This window comes from Palaemon carinicauda, chromosome 32, assembly GCF_036898095.1.
Source record: "Palaemon carinicauda isolate YSFRI2023 chromosome 32, ASM3689809v2, whole genome shotgun sequence".
NCBI classification, from domain to species: domain Eukaryota; kingdom Metazoa; phylum Arthropoda; class Malacostraca; order Decapoda; family Palaemonidae; genus Palaemon; species Palaemon carinicauda.
Window position 1 is genome coordinate 21,128,201 of NC_090756.1, and position 22,073 is coordinate 21,150,273.

Below are 22,073 nucleotides of genomic sequence, written 5' to 3' on the forward strand. Positions count from 1 at the left end.
GCAGAAAAAGCAGGGAGTTTAGCAGGATTAACTGAGCTAAGGACTCTCTGTTTCGCCCTCTTAACAGGAACAACATCGAAATAGTCTTCCGAAGGATCAGGATCTCGGCTACTCGAACCGGGAGAGGGAGAGCGAGACTGCACATCATGGTTCCACCCTCTCTTCATTGGTCTTGATTCGTAACGCCAATTACATCTGGGAGAACGATCAGGCGAAGACACAAACGTATCCGACACGCCTTTTCTACGGCGGTCAAGAGCAGCCTGGGAGATCGCAACAGGACTGTCTGAGGCTACGACTGACCGAGGATAAGCAACTCTCACCCCCTTTCGGCTTTCGACGTACCTTCTCCATTGGTCCTGGGAGCTTGGTAGAGGTCTAGACCTAGGGGTATGACAGATTCGATCAGTCGCCACCTCCACTGCACTTTCACAAGCACTAAATTCACTTACACCCTTACCTTTAATGGCCTCCAATTGTGCTTTAATGGCCTCTAATTCAGTAGCTAATTTAGCATACCCAGGGTCATCCGTAGGCACAGATCCTGTAGAAGGGGCAGGAGTTACTTCATTCGGGGAAGGAATAACTTCCAAAGAGGTTACAAGTAAAGGGTCAATAGATAAATCTAAGCTAGGCTCACTAGCAGACTGACTTTGATTTAGCTCTTCTAACTATCAACCTCAAGTTTGCGCACATAGCGCTCCATAGCTAACCAATTATCATCATTTAAAACCTCGCATTCCTTGCACCTATTATCTAGAGCACATTCAAACCCCCTGCAACCCATACAGATAGTGCGAGGGTCAACCGACACTTTCGGCAACCTCACCTTGCAAATATCATTCGCACAAATACGAAAATGAATTTTTTCACTCATGATAAGACAGGAAAAAAGACAAAAAACAAACATGATTGCCAAATCCCAACACAGTGTACTTCACCAAAAACGAAGTCCAAAAAGGCGATGAAGGGAAAACTATCCGAAAAAACTCTAAATGGCGGACCAACGATGTTGTCGATCCGGCCGGCAGAGATAATCTGAGGAACAGAAAACGGGAATGATTCCAAGTACCACCCTCTAAGGGTTGTTAACCATCTAACCACACAACCACCACAAGGCGGTTGCCGCGATTTTCGATTAAATTCTGCCGGAGTCGGAGACTCAGCTATATACATGTAACTGCCAGGTAAGTACTATTCATAAAAGCTGAATGTGCAGAATTTTACTTTACTAAAGAGAGAGAGAGAGAGAGAGAGAGAGAGAGAGAGAGAGAGAGAGAGAGAGAGAGAGAGAGAGAGAGAGAGAGAGAGAGAGAATCATGACCTCATAAACAACCTTTTGGTAGTAGAATAGTAGTTTTTAACTCTTTATACTGATATATAAAATAACTTTTTCATTATTTTACAGAAAAAAAGAACAGTAATATTAACCTTATCGGGAAGTTCTATTCAGAATATCTTTATGAGCAATTTCTTCCCAAACAGCAACAAGACAAAACATTTGTTAATTTCAAGAAAGTGGAGCAAAATATCATTACTTAGAAATACTGTACATAAAATTTTCTTTAACTATTATGATCAAGTTTGAATACATACTGCAACAAAATTCCAAATATGTTATTTTTATAATAAAATAAATTTTTGAATATACTTACCCGGTGATTATAATAGCTGCAACTCTGTTGCTCGACAGAAAACTCTAAGGTAAAATTCGCCAGCGATTGCTACACAGGTTGCGGGTGTGCCCAACAGCGCCATCTGTCGTCCAGATACCCAGTACTCAATGTAAACAAAGAACTCAATTTTCTCCTCGTCCCACTGCGTCTCTATTGGGGAGGAAGGGAGGGTCCTTTAATTTATAATCACCGGGTAAGTATATTCATAAATTTATTTTATTATAAAAATAAAATTTTTCAATATTTAACTTAGCCGGTGATTATAATAGCTGATTCACACCCAGGGGGGTGGGTAGAGACCAGCAAAATATGTTTACATTATTATGAGCTAAGAATTTTTATTTCATTTTAGAAGTTATCAAAATAACAAAAACAAAATAAATAGGTACCTGGTAAGGAAGTCGACTTGAACAATTACTCTGCCTTTTTAAGTACGTCTTCCTTACGGAGCCTCGCGATCCTCTTAGGATGCTGATCGACCCCTAGGATCTGAAGTATCAAGGGTTGCAACCCATACAACAGGACCTCATCAAAACCCCTAATCTAGGCGCTTCTCAAGAAATGACTTTGACCACCCGCCAAATCAACCAGGATGCGAAAGGCTTCTTAGCCTTCCGGACAACCCAAAAACAACAATAAAAACATTTCAAGACAAAGATTAAAAAGGTTATGGAATTAGGGAATTGTAGTGGTTGAGCCCTCACCCACTACTGCACTCGCTTCTACGAATGGTCCCAGTGTGTAGCAGTTCTTGTAAAGAGACTGGACATCTTTCAAGTAAAATGACGCGAACACTGACTTGCTTCTCCAATAGGTTGCGTCCATTATACTTTGCAGAGAAATATTTTGCTTAAAGGCCACGGAAGTTGTTACAGCTCTAACTTCGTGCGTCTTCACCTTAAGCAAAGTTCGGTCTTCCTCACTCAGATGTGAATGAGCTTCTCGTATTAACAATCTGATAAAGTCTGACCAAGCATTCTTTGACAAAGGCAAGGATGGTTTCTTAACTGAACACCATAAAGCTTCAGATTGGCCTTGTAAAGGTTTAGTACGCTTTAAATAGAACTTAAGAGCTCTAACAGGGCATAATACTTTCTAGTTCATTGCCAACGATCTCCGATAAGCTGGGGATATCGAAAGATTTAGGCCAAGGCCGAGAAGGCAGCTCATTTTTGGCTAGAAAACCAAGTTGTAGCGAACAAGTGGCTTTTTCTGACGAAAATCCTATGTTCTTGCTGAAGGCATGAATCTCACTGACTCTTTTAGCCGAGGCTAAGCATACCAGGAAAAGTGTCTTAAGAGTGAGATCTTTCAGGGAGGCTGATAGTAACGGCTCCAACCTGTCTGATATGAAGAATCTTAGTACCACGTCTAAATTCCATCCAGGGGTAGCCAAACGACGCTCCTTGGTGGTCTCAAAAGAATTAAGGAGGTCTTGCAGATCTTTATGTTTGGAAAGATCTAAGCCTCTATGCCGGAAGACCGATGCCAACATGCTTCTGTAGCCCTTGATAGTGGGAGCTGAAAGGGATCGTCCTTTTCTCAGGTATAAGAGAAAAACAGCTATTTGAGCTACAGAGGTACTGGTCGAGGATACAGAAACTGACTTGCACCAGTCTCGGAAGACTTCCCACTTCGATTGGTAGACTCTAATGGAAGAAGCTCTCCTTGCTCTAGCAATCGCACTGGCTGCTTCCTTCGAAAAGCCTCTAGCTCTCGAGAGTCTTTCGATAGTCTGAAGGCAGTCAGACGAAGAGCGTGGAGGCTTTGGAGTACCTTCTTTACGTGTGGCTGACGTAGAAGGTCTACCCTTAGAGGAAGACTACTGGGAACGTCTTCTAACCATCGAAGTATCTCGGTGAACCATTCTCTCGCGGGCCAGAGGGAAGCAACTAACGTCAACATTGTCCCTTCGTGAGAGGCGAACTTCTGCAGTACCTTGTTGACAATCTTGAACGGTGGGAATGCGTAGAGATCCAGATGTGACCAATCTAGGATGAAAGCATCTATATGTATTACTGCTGGGTCCGGGACTGGAGAGCAATAGATTGGAAGCCTCTTGGTCAGCGAGGTTGCAAAGAGATCTATGGATGGTTTTACCCCAAGTGGCCCAAAGTCTCTTGCACACATCCTTGTGGAGGGTCCATTCGGTTGGAATTACTTGCCCTTTCCGACCGAGACAATCTGCTATGACGTTCAAGTCGCCTTGGATGAACCTCGTTACTAGGGAGATGTCTTGACCTTTTGACCAGATGAGCAGGTCCCTTGTAATCTCGTACAACGTCAGTGAGTGGGTACCTCCTTGTTTGGAGATGTACGCCAAGGCCGTGGTGATGTCCGAGTTAACTTCCACCACTTTGCCTCGAAGGAGAGACTTGAAGCTTTTCAAGGCCAGATGTACTGCCAACAGCTCCTTGCAGTTGATATGCATGCTCCTCTGACTCGAGTTCCACAGTCCTGAGCATTCCCGACCGTCTAGTGTCGCGCCCCAGCCCACGTCCGATGCGTCCGAGAAGAGAACGTGGTTGGGAGTCTGAACAGCCAGGGGAAGACCCTCTCTTAGGTTGATATTGTCCTTCCACCAAGTCAGACAAGACTTTATCTTTTCGGAAACCGGGATCGAGACCGCTTCTAGCGTCTTGTCCTTTTTCCAGTGAAAAGCTAGATGGTATTGAAGAGGACGGAGGTGTAGTCTTCCTAGTGATACAAATTGTTCCACGGATGACAGCGTCCCTACCAGACTCATCCACAGCCTGACTGAGCAGCGTTCCTTCTTCAGCATCTTCTGGATGGATAGCAGGGCTTGATCTATTCTGGGGGCTGATCGTCTTGTTGTTCAGCAACGTCCTCATCAGAGGGTTCCTCATCCGAAAACTGATGAGGAAACGGCAACGGAGTGGGCAACGTCTGGCTCGCTGAGTCCGGTCGCACTGGTGGATGCGTGACGGAGCCGGACGCAATATCATGGAACTGCTGCACAGTCTGTGAACTGTCAACAACCATGGGTGCGCGAGGAAGCACAGCGTCAACCCGAGACTGTCTAGACCGTCTGGGTTGTGCAGTCAACACCCTACCGGGTTGCTGAGGTTGACGCACTGCGTCAAAACAAGTCACCTCTGCTGGTTGTTGAACGTCCTGAACGTCAACAACCACCTCCGAGCGTCGCTTAACGTCAACGTGCGGCTGGCAACCCACACTGGGTCGCATCGGTGGAGGAACTACCTCAACTGGCAGACGCGAGTAGGTTACCTCAGCGTCAACAGGGCGCACAACCGACCGGTTGGAAGGTTGTTGGCCAGAAGGTTTGGTAGCAACCTTCTCCGCATTAAAGTCCTCTATCAAGGACGCAAGCTTGGACTGCATGTCTTGCAGCAAAGCCCATTTAGGGTCTACGGAAGCAGGTGTGGCAACAGACGGGGTTAGCGACTGAGGCGGTACCGTTTACCATCCCTGAAAGCCTTGTTATGCGTGACATAATTGTACAGCAAAACTTCAAAGGCTCGAAAACAGCTGTGAAGTTGACCTGTAAACAACTTGGAGCGTCTCCTGGCCAGGCGCCAGGGAGAGTCTACGAGAATTGAGAAGTCTATCTGGGCAGAGGCATGAACTCCCAAGCCGAGAACTTCTCTCGTGTCATATCAGACTCTCGCTCTATAAACCAGTTTAAAAGAAGGGAAAGCAAAGGCTGTATCCCCCAAACTCCTCCTGGTGAAAAACCAGTCGCCTAGCCAACGTAAAGCTCTCTTGGAGAGCGAGAGAGCACTAGCTTAAAAACAACGGCTTCGAAGTAGCTAGGCCTAGTGTAAGCTCTGACGTTTAGGCGAACGAGGAGCAGCAGTTACAAAAAGATCCGGACAAAGATCCTTAAAAAGATCATCATGATTTAATTAAAGTCCATAGGAGGCTAAGCAGCTTTAGGCTCCTCTCCATCTGACAGAGTCCTCAAGGGAATATCAGTAGGAGGGGGAACAGCAACTTCCTCATCTACAGGAACCTTGTCCGATAACAGCTGAGTCTCAAGCAAGGGAGAGACCTATTGTGGTGGCAATGCTTTACAAGCAGAGTCCACACTCACTGGTGCATTAGTAGCGGACCAGAACGCAACGTCATGTAACTGCTTGACAGTGTGAACTGTCAACAACTGAACTGTCAACCACAACAGGTGCGTGAGGACGCACAGCGTCCACTCGAGACTGCTTTGACTGCCTAGACTGAGCAGTCAAAACAACTCTAGAATGCGGAGGTTGACGCACAACGTCAAAACAAGTCAACTCCGATTGTTAGTGAACGTCTTGAACGTCAACAGGAGCCTCAGCAAGTGGCCTAACCTCCAAACGCGGCTGAAAAACCACACGAGACCGCATCGAGTGTGGTTCTAAACAACCTGACTGACGTGACTAAGCTACGCCAACGTCAACAGTAAGCACAAAGGAACGTTAGGTTGGCTGAAAGCCAGGATATCGATGAGATAAACGGCTAGACTCAACGGACTAATCGGCAGAATAGTCTTCCATAAGGGAGGCAAGCATATACTGCATGTCTTGCCATACAACCCATTAAGGATCAACGGAAATGGTTGTGGTAAGAGACGAGGGTAACGTCTGTGACCGCAACACTTTGCCTACAAAAAAAGACTCTCGGAGTCTGTGTTACGCTTTTGTTAGGCGGCGAGCAGTTATCCGATGACTGCATAGGGTCAGAGCTGTCCTAATGGTTGTAACCAGGACGCTGGACCTGTCCTGAAAGGACTGACTTTCGCTTAAGGGCTTCGAAACCTTGTGACAGGTTTCTTATGCGAAAAGCCTTCGGATGACGAGGAGAAACAACGTCTCTCTCGTCTTATGGTAGGGGAGATCTTGGTAAGATACACCCGATACCATAGAGGGAAAACGTCTGTTCGTTGGTCAAGGCCTCTCGAACCCATAAGTCGTTTGACATTACTTCTCCCCTGGGCTTGGGAGCATGTAAGAGGTCCCGGACTAGGTGAACGACAGGCACGAACAGACGAACCCTCGGACGCAACACTGTAACACTTTGCGCATATCACTTTATCACTTCGATTTTCTGTTTTGCACTTATTTCACTGAAATTTTACTGATTTCTACCTGAAACACGCAATTCTACCCTTCATTAATAGGTAGTAATTGCGAAATTAGTCGTATAATGCAAGCTCATTAATACCAGCAAAAAAACAGAAAACATACCCTAGAATGGTATCCTGGGGAGATATTCACCCAACTGAATCTGGCAATGACGTAGTACCCCCCCAAAGGGGTTGGGGGAGGGACTCCAGTGGCTCAGTACCTTCAGTGCCTTATCTGACTTGGTTAGTGAAGGGTGTGTGGTCCCGCGCTCTCGGCTGGTTTTTTGGCTAGAACGCATTTCGGGAGAATTTCTCCCAGGGTTACTGTGCCCGTATGTTGTACATACGGGTGGAATTCTCCCAGTGTTACTACTATTGTATTATTTTGTAAACCCTTGCCTAATATTTTTTTTTCTTTTCAGGCAAGATTTAGTGAATAAAAGTGATTGAATTATAAAGAAAAAGGCATACACAGATGAAGAACTGTCTGAACTTATGAACACAAATGGGGCTCTCTCAGAAATTCATGCTCGGGAAGGCCTTAATCACCCCATGGGCCACGTCACGGCTGGATTTACCCTTGCCCCGATCCTTGCAGTCCTTGATCACCACTGTCTGCAATGTACCATCACCAGGCAGTGCTGCAGGATCACCAGGGACATCTTTCTCAGCCAGCAGTGAGTGCCCGGTCAAGTCCGATAGGAAGACGCGTCACAGATGCAACAAGTGCGTCAAGCCGATGTGTCCTCGGCATCTGTATCCAGTCTGTGGTGACTGTATCTAACAGGTGAGTGTATATATAGTACTGTATGTGTTTCATTGATGTACTTTGAGTCATTTGAAGCATAATTTGCCATACTGCAAGTGTTGAATAGAAAAAAATTAATTTGGTATGTACTGAAAAATTTACCATTTTTTGTCTGTCTCCCATACAGATTGTATACGAGCTTGGGAGATGGGATTCAGCCAGTACGTAGTCCCATGACAGTAGAGAGTTCTACACCAACAAAAAACAAAATTTGGAAATAATTTTTTTTTTTTTTTGTCAATTTAATTAGTAAAGTACTCCAAGAAGTCTATTTTTTTCTGTATTTTTGAAAAAAAAAAAAATATGATTTACAGGAGGATTTCATTTATAATAGCCTCAATGAGAGAGAAGGAGTTATATTTCATTCGTATGTGTTCCAAATAACAAGATTTTCAGGATAAGTATTTTATTTTAATCATTTAATTACCGGGTGAAATTCACCCTGGGTTACCTTTCATGTTACGGAAATGGAGGGTTACCGTTCTAGGGTAGATAAAAAAAAAATAGTGGCTGGGAAAGAGACTAAACACTAGTTCATATAACTACGTTTACAATCTCTCACCGCACATAGCCTGGGGACGAGAATAAAAAACTAAAACGTTTTATCCTTCCTCCCCGTACAGCGACTAGGGACGAGAGTAACACGAGAACAACGTTACCCGCTTGAAAGGAACGTTTTCTCTCCTCTCTCTTCCTCCGTCTCTATCTCTCTCTCTCTCTTTCTCTCTTGATTTCGCACCTAAGAGAAGAGCCCAATTATATTTCGTCAAAAAAACATGTTATTTGACTAAAGGAAAAAACTGAAAGGTTTTTCAAATAAAAAGTTCCTTTAAAATAGAATTTAAAACATTTAAGCTAAGAAAGAATGAACAAAACGTCAGAATCGATTTACTCTTACTGCAAAGTGAAACCGTGATACACTCTCTCTCTCTATCGTAACGATAGAGCGCATGTTGAGCGTCCTGAACGTCAACAACTGCGTAGCATAAATAAACTAAACGTTAGTTCATCTTTGAAAACAGTACGAAGACTATCAAAGAAATTCTTTCATAAAATATTACATTTAAAAAGTTTTGAATCCTTAGCTCTTTAAAAGCTAATTACGATATAAAGGGCTCAACGTTGATTAACTTCGGTTTCCAAGTTAGGACCGCCTACTCTCAGGAAAGGTCTATATAAACAAAACATTAAAATTATTTTTATATGTTTATAAAAAATGGAAAGTTAATCGAAGAGGCCTAATAAAGGCGGAGAGATATAAAATATATAGAGGAAAATCTATAACGTGATATAATTACTAAAAGCCTAAACACACTTCCGCTAAGGGAAGGGTCGGCCATTTAAAAGTGAAAGAAAGTCCATACTCTCTTTGTCACCATAATTAAATCTATCCAAAACGAGTTCAAGATTTAAGATGAAGATAAAACACCTGCATAGCGAAAGCTCAAAACTAGAATAGTGTACTTCACCAATTAGTTGTGAAAACAAATCCAGTTTAGCAACAGCGAATAAGCACGTCTTGTCGGGAGCACGACAGAGAGAAAATTGAGTTCTTTGTTTACATTGAGTACTGGGTATCTGGACGACAGATGGCGCTGTTGGGCACACCCGCAACCTGTGTAGCGATCGCTGGCGAATTTTACCTTAGAGTTTTCTGTCGAGCAACAGAGTTGCAGCTATTATAATCACCGGCTAAGTTAAATATTGAAAAACATAGGTTCAATTGCAGTTTACCCTAAAACATAAAAAATAACTCCTACTTTCTCATTGATGAAAACATTCGTGTGGGCAAAATTTCAATACATATACAAGTGAGGTTTACAGATTACATTACGAAATATAAAAAATATTGAACTTACCAATAACCCTTTAGCTAAAAAATAAGGTCGAAGAAACCACAAGAGTAAACATTATTTCATCTTTACATTCTAAACCAATGACCAATATTTAAATAAATTTTGTTTAACAGTACCATGTCAAGAGATTATCTTTCTGTTTCAAAATGCTAATAAATTTTTTAATTGGCCTAAATATTGAGTGTAACATGCCAAGAGATTTAAGTTTTTTCAAATGAAATGAAACCTTTCAAATGACTAAATATCAAATGTAACATGCTAATTAGAGATTACCTTTTTGTTTCAAAATACAAAAAGCTTTCAAAGGTCTAAACATTAACTGAATATCTACAATTATAGTGACAATATACAGTACTGTAGAGTAACTGCTTATCTATGAGTATAAATATAATTACAGTGATGAGATGTACAGTTGGTATTTGAAATAATATATTAACCCTTTTACCCCCGGGGTATTTGGAAATTTCCAAGCACATTTTGCAGTATATTTTATTTAAATTGCTCTAACAGCCTTAATTTTTGTCATAGAGAGATCAGGTTGGTCTCATTCTCTTGGAAAATGCCTGAATTTTCTCAAAAAATTATCAAAAAATATGAAAAACTAATTTTTATAGCATTTTTTTGCAAGGACGTACCGGTACGTCCATAGGGGTAAAGGGATGGCTTTTGTGAAACGTACCAGTACGTCCTTTAGGGGTAAAAGGGTTAATAGTGGTGGTAGTTTACCATACAAAACCTAAGGATATATACTGTATATATAAAAGAACTCAAAATATCTTTTGAGAAAACAAATGCTTCTATAACTTGTACCACAGTAGTGAAACGATACTCTCTTCCCTGGATCTAATATTTGAAAAGTCAGCCATTTCAAGTACCACATCACTCAGGAGCCTCAAAAAATAATTTGTATTTACTTCCAAAAAAAACTATCTATAGCCTACAAATATTTGTTCCAAACGATCTTCTACAATAGATAATAATGCCTTTCCTTCCTCCTACCCAAAATTATTCCTCGGTTTCCTCAATTCTCCAACCAACAATGAGTGTGTTGGATACTAAACATTTGCAAATACGTTGAGCAACACTAAGTTGTACTTTCATCGACACAAAGTTCTATTGTTAAATAAATCATTCCTTAGGTCTAAATCTTGACTCTCAAGCCTGGCCCGAAAAGTTAACGACTAGTTTAAATCATAAGTTGAACATCTAAGACTTAAAACTTTGGTGAACAAAACAAAATAAAAAATGTCCTTAAATTCAAAGATTGGTTTAATAAACTGATATTATGTCTGTCATTGTCTAGCAATCACTTCCTCCAGGAAATTACCTATAGAATTCAATGTATCCCCAATTTGAAAAATATTTCTTGTTAAACTTCTTTCCAAAACAATATTCTCCCCAAAATACTTAAGTATACGTCTAGAATTCATTAGCCTTCAACTACTATAACGGTCCCTTTCCATTTCATACTACACAAGAACTAAATTCCATCTCAAATTTCACTACCGTATTCTATAATAAAAATTTACATTTTTTTTCTTGAACCTTTTGAACTTATTTTCCATTGAATTTTCCACATATTTATTCACAACTCCATTTGGAAATGACCTCCCACTGACAAAGACTACTTTGCTCAAATAAATATTTCTTAATCAAATTTATATTACGAAGCACAGAGATCAGAAACATGGCCGATGGTACAGAAAAATGTTAAGACCTTTAAAAAATGGTTCATAATGCAAAGATTCATGAGTGGCATATGGTAAGATTATCACATTACAAACAATAAACTGGGGGGAAAACACGGCAGAGAACACAAAAGTGAGATGGTCTAGGCTTGGAATGAAAAGGGTGAGAGAGAACTTGGTCATCGAGGCAGTAGATATATAAATTGATACATAAAAGTAAAGAAATAAAACCAGAAGGCACGTCCATAAAAGGGATTTTGACGAAGGAAAAATCTATTTCTGGGGAGAGACCTGTGGCGGCCGGTGAAAAGAGTCCTTATATACCTTTTCTGATAAAACCTTCCAAATATACCAGAGAAAGATAAAAGCATGGAATGCCGAGGTTACAACCCTCACGCGAGCACCTTTTGGGTGTCGTGTATAAAGCAAAGGCGCGTGAAATCCACTATTCACAGGTTGTCTTCCATTTAGTTAATTCCTTCGTCAAAGGGATGGGCCGATACAAAGGCCCTAGCTAACCACCAGCTCCACACCACCCACGCCACGACGCGAGCGCCATCTGAACAACATCCTTCTTTTTGGAGAATATAAGACAAACCAAGAAACCAGGCATGTGTTTAAGATGACATTACAGAACAAGAGGAAATGGGGGAGAGAACGAATTTCTTAAGAGGAAAGCCAACACCTATTGGACATAAAATGTTCCTAATTTTGTTAAATCATTTACCCGTACAATCGCAAGTTATGGCTATTACATAAACGTATAGCTATCTGTACAATAAAAAAAAAAATATATCATTTTCAGTCTACCATTAGTGTGTATGTGCTCATGTGAGACCTTTAGAATGTAACACAGTATCAGTAACATTACTATTAATACTATTATTATCAAAAGTATTATAGTTTTACTTTATCATTATTGGATCAAACATAAGTATAAAATTACATTACTTAAACTGTCATAACTGCTATGTCTAGCTTAAGATTTGCACATCTAAACTATAGGCATTAAATTCCAAAAAAAAAAAAAAAAACCCAAGGTAAATAACAGCATACATAATCAAATGTAGTTTATAACAACTTTCCCGCTAAATCATATAACTAGTAAACATGGAACAAAAAAGTCCATTTCAATCATAACTGTCTGCAAGATTTGGAATAAACTGTATTTCCTACACCGAGTTTTGATTTTTTTATTATCCTGTAAAAACGGGCGAAAGTATTTTTTGGAAGGATGAAATGCAAAGTCGACTAATGATATGTAAACCGAATGATAAAATAAACCTGAAAATCCTAATATGAAAATTTAGTAAAGACGAACTGGAAAAAAAACTGACATATCTTGAAATAGATTTTTTAAGTCACATAAATATTGCTAGCTAGTGATCACACTAATTGGCAGTTTTTGTTCAATTTTTTCTATTAGCAATATTGAGTTATGAATTTAATTTTTTGGATAGCAATTTTCAAAGTTTATTTCGACATAAAGAGCTTGAGGGGGGGGGAGGGTCGGCGGTAAAATTGACAAATAATAACTGGAAAATATCAGCTCTCAACTTCTGTCGAAAGGACTGAAAACTACGAAGCTGGTGGTCACTAACTTGAAACATTATTATTCAATATAAATATCTAGAAAGATGTCTCTTTTATAGATTCTTGAAGGGCTTAAAATTAGTCTACTTTGCATTTCAAAGTGTGTATAATGTAGTCCTATTATTATTCTTATTACTTGCTACCCTAGTTGGAAAAGCAGGATGATATAAGCCAAGGGTTCTAACATGACAAATTCGTAGATAATTTGTATTTTTCCTAACTATACAAACCTTAGCTATTTAATATGGGTTATTACTTTCAGCGTAGCTGAAATGACGAGCCATTAGAATTTCAACGAGGGTTTACTACCCCACCGCTAGTTAGCAGGGGGTAGGGAGGGTAGCTTGCTACCCCTCCCCCCTCCTCACACACACTTGTGCTTGAGCTCACTTTGCTTAGAGGTAGGACTTGAAGGGGGATAGGGCTGGCGGGCAAGTTTGATTAAATAGCTAAGGTTTGTATAGTTAGGAAAAATACAAATTACCTACGAATTTGTCATTTGTTCCGTAACTGACATACAAAACACGCTATTTAATATGGGTGACTCACCCGTTAGGAAGGGTGGAAAGGCCCAACCAGTACTGGCTTTTGGCTTTGCCCAGGGACTCAGAATCTGAGTGTGTCAGCACTCAACAATAAGGAGTCCCTGCACCTCGCTAGAGCCTTGCTACACAAGGGCTGCAGCCTACATAAGCTGTGTGTAAAGGTATGAAGTGTGACTCGTTCTAGGAAGTTGACTTGTAGTCCTTTCGATGGAAACTTTAGGCTAGGACTCTCCCAATACCACCTAGTAAGGGTATGGGAACGTGACAGTATTAGCTTAATACTAGGAACACAAGGAAACAGGAATTACCTGCAGTGGTTCGAGGTCAGCTGTGCAGAGAACCCATGATGCTGCTTTCCCCAAGAGAGGGGAGGATGAAGAAAAAAATAAGGGCCAGACATACCTTTCCGTTCATGCAGACTAAGACCGGGTAACAATGCCCTCAACCCACTGCTACTTGTCCATTAAGGAGCCTGAGGTTTTAAACAAGCTGTTGTGCAGCCACCACAGGGCCGATAGAGAACGTATCGAGCCTCCTGTGGGTCACGTCTTGCAGGTAGTGGGCTGTGAAGGTCGTCTGACGCTTCCACACCCCAACTTGTAACACCTGCGTCACTGAAAAGTTTTTCTTGAAGGCCAGGGACGTAGCTACGCCCGACGTCATGTGCTCTAGGGTAACGTGACTGAGGAGGGTCTGGATTCAGGGACAGATCCCTGACGTAATGTGCTCTAAGGCGACGTGACGGAGGAGGGTCTGGATTCAGGGACAGATGGATCACCCTACGAATCCATGCAGAGATGGTATTCTTGGTAACCCTCCTCTTAGTCCTCCCAGTGCTCACAAGCAATGCCTGCATCTGGGGACGAACTGCAGCCGTTCTTTTGAGATATAGCCTCAGACTCCTTACTGGACACAGAAGGAGATGGTCTGGGTCATCTGTTACAGAACGAAGACTCGAAATCTGGAAGGAGTCGAACCGAGGGTCTGGCACTCCCGGATTCTGAGTCTTAGCAATAAACTCAGGGACGAATCTGAACGTTACCTTCCCCCATCCCCTTGAATGAGCTATGTCATAAGAAAGACCATGAAGTTCACTGACTCGCTTGGCCGAGGCCAAAGCTAGTAGGAACCCGTCTTTCAAGTTAGGTGGCAATCTGAAGCCTGGCGTAATGGTTCGTAGGGAGGTCTTTTAACCCTGGATAGGTACGCTCCTCGGACACCCCTTTAAGGGTATACTCGGTCGCGCACGACCCCGACTCCAAAAAAAATTCGGGAAAAATTTAGTTATGCATCAATCTGTATTGTTTGAATTGCTAAAAATACTTCAAAGAATGCTAAAAACTACTGAAAATACAAATGATACCCATCTACAAATAACTATTTATTGGAAATATATTAAAAATTTAAGTATACAAAAAAAAGACGATGTAAATATTCACAAAAAATAGAAATATACATATACACATAAATCCCTTTAGGTACACCTTCATAGATGGCAAAGCAACAGTGTGTAATTGCTGGAAATGAGTTGGACCCATAGAAGTCAAGATCTGAAATGAGAAAAAAAGGGTAACTTTTTTGGCCAAAAAAATTTGTCCAAATTTCATGAATTTTTTTGGGTACCCAAATGAAATAGGAAGAGGCTAATTTTTTTTATAGAATAAACTCATATTATCCTAGAACAGATATACATAATAAAATGTGCACTAAGATGTAATTTACTGTTATATCAGGGGCGAAATCTAAAGGTAATTTTTCAACGGCCTAGTTTCACAATGTAAATTTCTTATGAAAATCATTGTATCTCCTATAAAATATGACATTTATGCATTAAAATATACCAAAATATCACAAATTCTATACAGAACAAGAATATATAGAGATATGCCAACTTACCTTTCGGGTATGTCAACAAAATGGCCGCAGACCGCAACAACTCTTACAGCCCAATCTACCACTTGAAATGAAGAATGGGGTTGCAAACTCCATATTATCATCAACATCTCTTTTTAACTCTATTAGAAGTGTGTTGATGACATCCATACCGAGGGAATACTGCCAGCTGGCCATTATTGAAGATAAATTCAAAATAAAAAGAAAAAAATCAAATTTGCAAAAAATAAAAAAAAATTCAGAAATTAGCATTTGAGGGAAAATGGACCTCATGGCAATATATGGCATCTAAGCCAAAACCAATGTCATGCAAGTGGTAGACACACCATCCATCCACACTTTCCAACTATAAAGAACCAAACAAGTATCAACACTGTTCGACAATTTATAATTATGTAATAACTTTGCTGTTTGATCACTTACCCCTATAAAGGTATGTCAGGGTCGAGGTCGACCCCTGGGGGGTTAAAAAAACGGGGAAGGAGGGAAGTTAGACGAAAATCAGTCCTAAAGCAGACAATGGCATGTAGACTAGTCACCCCTTGCAGGTCGATCACTTCCATATTCGAGACAGCTGATGATTTATGGGGAAAAAACAGGTTTTGAAAATGCTGTAGGGGTCGCATACGACCCATCATACCTTTCCAGGGTTAAGAGACCTGAGAACTCAAACCACGTCCCATGGAGGAGGTCTCACTTCTGAGTGAGGGCAGGTAAGTTCATAACTCCGTATGAGTAGGGAAAGTTCCAGCGAGGAAGAAATGTCCACTTCTTTTTGCCTGAAAGCTAGACTTAATGCTGAGCGATAGCCTTTCACCGCCGAGACTGAATGGCGCATTTCTTACCGCAAATACATGAAGAACTCCGCTATTGCTGGAATAGTGGCATCGAGTGGAGAGAGACCCCTTCCACGACACCAATCACAGAAGACTCCCCACTTTTCCTGGTAGACAGATGCGGATGACCTCCGCAGGTGTCCAGACATCCTGACCGCACCTTGTTACGAAAATCCTCTCTCAGCGAGGAGATGCTGGATAGTCTCCAGGTGTGAAGTCGTAGCGAAGCTACGGCTTTGTGGAAGATGTTGGCATGTGGTGGTTTGAGTAGCTCGTGCCGTGGAAGGAGTTCTCTCGGAAGTTCCATTAGGAGTTGCAGAAGGTCCAGAAACCATTCCGCGTGATGCCATAGCGGAGCTAGAAGGGTCATCGAAAGATTGATCGATATTCTGGTCTTGTTGAGCATCCTCCTCATCAGACAGAACGGGGGAAAGGCGTATACGTCGATGTTGTCCCACTGTTGTTGGAAGGCATCTTGCCAGATAGCCTTGGGATCCGGGACTGGGGAGCAATACAGCGGAAGCGCTGTAGCGAACAGATCCACAGTCGGGGAACCCCACAAAATCAGGACTTTGTTGGCTACTAGATGATCCAAAGACTACTCGGTACTCACTATCTGAGACGCTCTGCTCAGACTGTTGGCGAGCACATTCCTCTTGCCTGGAATGAAGCGAGCCCATAGTGGAATCGAGTGGGCTTCGGTCCATCTCAGCATCTCTACTGCAAGATGGGATAGCTGCTTTGAAAAGGTACCTCCTTGCTTGTTGATGTAAGCCACTACTGTGGTGTTGTCGCTCATCACCACCACAGAGTGACCCGCCAGGTATTGTTGGAACTGTTGAAGGGCCAGAAATACGGCCTTATTTTCTAGCAGATTTATATGGAGGCACTTTTCTGATTCTGACCACAGGCCTGAGGTCCTATGTTGCAGAACGTGGGGCCCCCCCCTCTCTCTTTGAGGCGTCCGAAAACAGCATCAAATCCGGGGGGAGGACGAGAAGATCCACTCCTCTTCGTTGGTTCTCGTCGTCACCTACCACTGAAGGTCCATCTGTTCCGCAGGACCCATAGGGATCATGACGTCGGGGGAATCGTAACCCTGATTCCACCGAGACTTGAGTCGCCATTGGAGGGATCTCATCCTGAGGCGACCATTTGGAACTAGACGAGCCAAGGATGAGAGGTGACGTAACAACGATTGAGCTGGAAGTTCTTCTCGTCTGAGGAAAGGACTTGCGACCCTCCTCGGCCTTGCTATACTGTCGTCTGATGGGAAGGCTTTGTGGAGATTGGTGCCTATGATCATGCCTAGATATACCAGTCTATGAGTGGGAAGCAGAGAGGACTTCTAGAGATTTACCGTGATCCCCAGATCTTGGCAAAGTCCCAGAAGTTTGTCTCGGTGTCAAAGAAGGGTTGACTCCGAGTCTGCTAGGATCAGCCAGTTGTCCAGATAATGGAGGAGACGGATGCCGATCCTGTGTGCCTACGACGATATTGGGGTGAACACACTGGTGTAAACCTGTGGTGCTGTGGAAAGACCGAAACACAGCACCTTGAACTGGTACACCTTGTTGTCTGGGCTGAATCTTAAGTACTTCCTTGAAAACGGATGGACTGGGATCTGGAAGTACGCGTCCTTCAGGTCCAGTGTAAACATGAAGTCTTGCGGTCTCACTGCAAGTCTGACTGTGTCTGTGGTCTCCATGCTGAACGGAGTTTGCTTGACAAACCTGTTCAGAGCCGAGAGGTCGATGACTGGTCTCCAGCCTCCAGACGCCTTCTTTACAAGAAAGAGTCGACTGTAGAAGCCTGGGGACCCGTCTACAACCTCCTGGAGGGGCGTCCTTCTTCAACATGGTCTGGACTTCTGGTCGAAGGGCTTGCCCCCTTGCCAATCCCATGGCAAGGGAGCTTAACGACACTGGATCCGTTGTCAGGGGAGGTAGAGATGTTGTGAACAGGACGCGATATCCTTGACTGATTACGGAAATCGTTCAGGAATCGGCCCCGAGTTGCTGCCACCTTCTAGCGCAACTTTGTAGGCATCCCCCCACTGGTGGACATGCAGGGGGACTGCCAATCCTAGCATTTGCGGCCTCGGCCGCTCCCTCTAGGATTCTTTCCTCCCCTGGAGGACTTTTTGCATTTCTTGTCCTTGACAGGAAAGGGCTTAGACACCGTCGTCTTCGCTGCAGCTGCCAATTTCGTGGTCTTGGTAGGACGTGGTTGCTGGGGTGCTGGAGGTTTATAGGGCCTCGATGTTAGAGTCCTATGTAGGAGAGTGTCCTGGTTGGACTTCCTCCACCTCTCAGCCGCCTGTTCCACGTCCTTAGGCTCGAACAAGTTCTTCCCCATAACTGAAGAATGTCTGACCCTGCTGATCTCGGTACTGGGGACCTTTTGATGGAATCTCTCAGACACCGCATCTCGACGTTTCAAGATGGTATTAGCCCACAAGTTTGAGACTTGGTGGGCTAGAAACTCGATCGCACGAGTGCCCGAGAGTAAAAAGGTCTCCATGGCCTTCCTGGTACTTTCTTTGGACAAGTCCTCTGAACATAAAAGGATGCCTAGGGACCCTAGCCAGATGTCCAGCCATGATGTTGCCTGCATGACACACTTCGCTCCCTTCTCCTGGCTAAGGATCTCCGTCGCCGAGAACGAGACCTGCCGGTTGGAGAGTGACTCAGAGGGACTCCCCTGGTACGCTCTTCCAAAGAGTGGTGTAGGGGAAGAGCTTAACAAGTCTCCTCAACGATATCAAAGTACCTCCTCTGGACACGAGGAGGTAGGAGAAGTTTGTTGCCAGCGATGGATTGGCTGGAGGAGGCAAGCTCGGAGAGCTGGGCTTTGACCTGGTCTCTGGCACTCTTAACCCCTTGAGACCAGGGCAAAGCTGCACTGACCTTTAGGGTTTTTGAGTCCCAAAGACTCGGTTCAAGACCGTGTCTTTGCCCTCACGAGGGGGATCTCTGGATCCGCAAACCCATTGAGATTCCTCATAAGGGTCAGAACCTGCCAGAATGCATGCTCTGACTCCTGCAGCTCTCCTCCTGAAGGGCTAGCAGCGAAGTCTCCTGTCCCCAAAGGCTCTTCTTGGGGGGACTCGTGGACGTTCTCCAAGTGCTTGGCTGGATCCGGTCTAAGCCTTGAAGATGACTTCGGCACAGTCTTGGAGTCCTTCGACTCCCTCCTGGGAAGGATACAGGACTCCAACAACGATGGTGGGAGGCTCTTCTCCACCCACAGCCGAGAAGACTTTCCAGCGCGAGGTGGGATTTCCCTCATTGGTACGAAGGGGGAACGCCTCACCTCGCGTGACTCCCCTGAGGACGGAAAATCTTCGTCCAAAGGGGAAGGAGTGAAAGTCTGGGGGGGGGGGTGAGGAGGCCTTCAAGGACTTGCGAGGAGTCTGCTTCGCCCTTGGAGAAGTTACCACGTTCGACACTCCTCTCTTCCTCTTCAGAGGAGTAGAAGCTGCCAATGATTTGTGGCCCAGCTCAGAGAGAACAGGCTTAAAAGCCTGCATGACCGCTCTGACCAGGGACCCAAACCAAGGCTGCTGATTGACAGCTGTGCTGTCAGAAACTCCCTCTGGAGGGAAGGGGATCGACTGATCCCTAGGAGGAGTTACCAAAGGGGGGTTCGCCTGAAAAGATGAAGGAGAAGAAAAGTCCCTGGACCTATCCGGAATCTTCGCCACTGCGCCCAGATCAGAAGATCGTGGGCGTGCAGGAGATCGTTGGCGCGCAGGAGAACGAAGGTGCGCATGGCGCACTTTAACAGGAGCTGCTTCTGCTGATGAATGCTTGTGCGCAGGTGAGCGTTGGCACGCAAGAGAGACCTGGCGCGTAAGGGACGTATGCACTAACTTGCGCATACGCCCTTGATACCCCGAGGCAACTCCCTCTCCCAAAACCCGAGATCATGCAACAGAACTATGGCCTACGCTACCACTTAAGTTTCTCGGAAAAAAAAAATCGAGTGGGAGCTTCGGAGGAGGTTTGGGCCACGGAAGAAGAGCCCTTGAGATTTTCTCCTTTCAAAGAAACCTTCGAAGCAGAAATATCCCACCTGGACTTCTTTTTCCGACGCCGAGGAACCCTCTCCCACTGGGAGGTAGACCACTCCCTACACACTTTATTTATATCACACCGCTGGCCCCTACAATAAGGACAAAGGGTGTGAGGGTCAGCATCGACCGCCGACATAAACGTGCCACAAGGGTGGTCTAGTAATCCAGGACACTTTCGCATAGCCGAGGCCAACTTCACGCACACCTGTCAAAGGAAAAGCAAAAAGCATTAAATGGCTGTCAAAGAAGGCAAGGGTGAAAACGGACACATCTGACTACCGCCCGAGGCGAGAGCAAAGTGAGCTCAAGCACACGTGTGTGAGGGGGGGGGGTAGCAAGCTACCATCCCTACCCCCTGCTAACTAGCGGTGGGGTAGTAAAGCCTCGTTTAAACCCTCGTTAAAATTCTAATGGCTCGTCATTTCAGCTACGCCAAAAGTAATAACCCATATTAAATAGCGTGGTTTGTATTTCAGGTACGGAACAAATCTCTTTTATAGATTCTTGAATGACTTAAAATTAGTCGACTTTGCATTTTAAAATGTATATAATGTAGTCCTATTATTCTTATTACTTGCTACCCTAGTTGGAAAAGCAAGATGATATAAGCCCAAGGGGTCTAACAGGGAAAATAGCCCAGTGAGGAAAGTAAATAAGGAAAACTGCAAGAGACTTTCAAGAATAACAAAAATAAATGTTTCATATATAAACTATAAAACTTGGAAATAAAGAGAGGATAAAAATTTCAAAATAACAAGAGGAACCAAAACAAGATAGAATAGTGTAGCTGAGTGTACCCTTAAGCATGAGATCTCTAATCTAAGACAGCGGGAGACACTGGTACAAAGCCTATGTCACTACCCAAAACTAGAAAACAATGCTGTATAGAGAAAAAAATTGTTAAAGTTGCATCATAAAAAGAGATAAAAGAAATCTTATATCTATGTGGCATGATCACACTCCTACAAAAATACATAAATTGAAAAATCATGAAATAATTGTACCAAAAAAATTAAAATAAAATATCTGTCACAAGGTGGCACTTTGCATTTCTTCCCTAAACACCACTAAGGGTTAGACATGTGTGACATAAATGAAGATGCTTTTGGTGCTTTAGAGAATCTTGGAAGAACTTAAACTTCAAGAAGCAGATCTTGTATTCTATTGTCTTGCAACAAAACTGGTTAACACTTGAGCAGACTTTCAGACAAAATTTTTGTCACATAATTCGTCGACGAACTTGAAAAGAACCTTTTCTGGGCTCAAAACTTTTCCCCTGATTTGCTGGCTTGGCCCTGTCACCTGAAAATTGCATTGGAATGAATTTAGATGTACTAAATTACAGCAATGATAACGTAATCAGATGTCAATTATTTTAAAACATATCTAGACATTCATAAGTGATGGCCCAATAAATTTTTTTCCCACGTATGGGATTTGTAAGACAGAAAAGTTCCAACTAATATCAAATTATGGCAATCCTACTGTAATTGGGATACCCTTAACAATTTAGAAGTCAATCTTAGGCATTTAAAAGTGCTGTATCCAATATTTTTTACCCATACAAAAGTTTAAGGCTAAAAAGTTCTCACTATTATCACAATCATAAGGTTAGTGCTTTCAACACCCAAACTTTGAGGCTAAAACAGAAAAAAGGTTTGTTCAAGTCTTAAAAGACACAAATGCTGTGATAGTTAAGTTGATAAAGAAATGGAGTTCAACTTCGCTTACATAATGCTAAGTTTAAATTTGATAACTTCATGAAAATAAGATTGAAAAGAATACTGTTTAAGGGGACCGTCCGCCATGTCCGCCATTTTTTTTCCTAATGATCCAAATTACACAATTTCTATATATGTTTTAGACACATATAATACCTTCATCGTATAAAAATTTCAAGTCATTTGATCAAAAACTTTTGGATTTATGAGCAAAAATCATGATTTAAAAAAAATATTTAGGTACATTTTTCCCCACTACTATAATACCAATTGTATTGAAACTTATACCACAAAAA

The 22,073-nt window shown here is 42.9% G+C and overlaps 1 long non-coding RNA gene across 1 annotated transcript in view; it reads right to left on the minus strand.

Moving 5' to 3' along the window:
* Positions 1 to 21,285: 21,285 nt before the first annotated feature.
* The window catches only part of LOC137625725 (uncharacterized), a 29,999-nt gene continuing 29,211 nt past the window's right edge, over positions 21,286 to 22,073 (minus strand). The window contains exon 3 of the long non-coding RNA XR_011040885.1: positions 21,286 to 21,358. This is a non-coding gene — a long non-coding RNA (uncharacterized lncRNA). The remainder of the gene's footprint in view (positions 21,359 to 22,073) is intronic.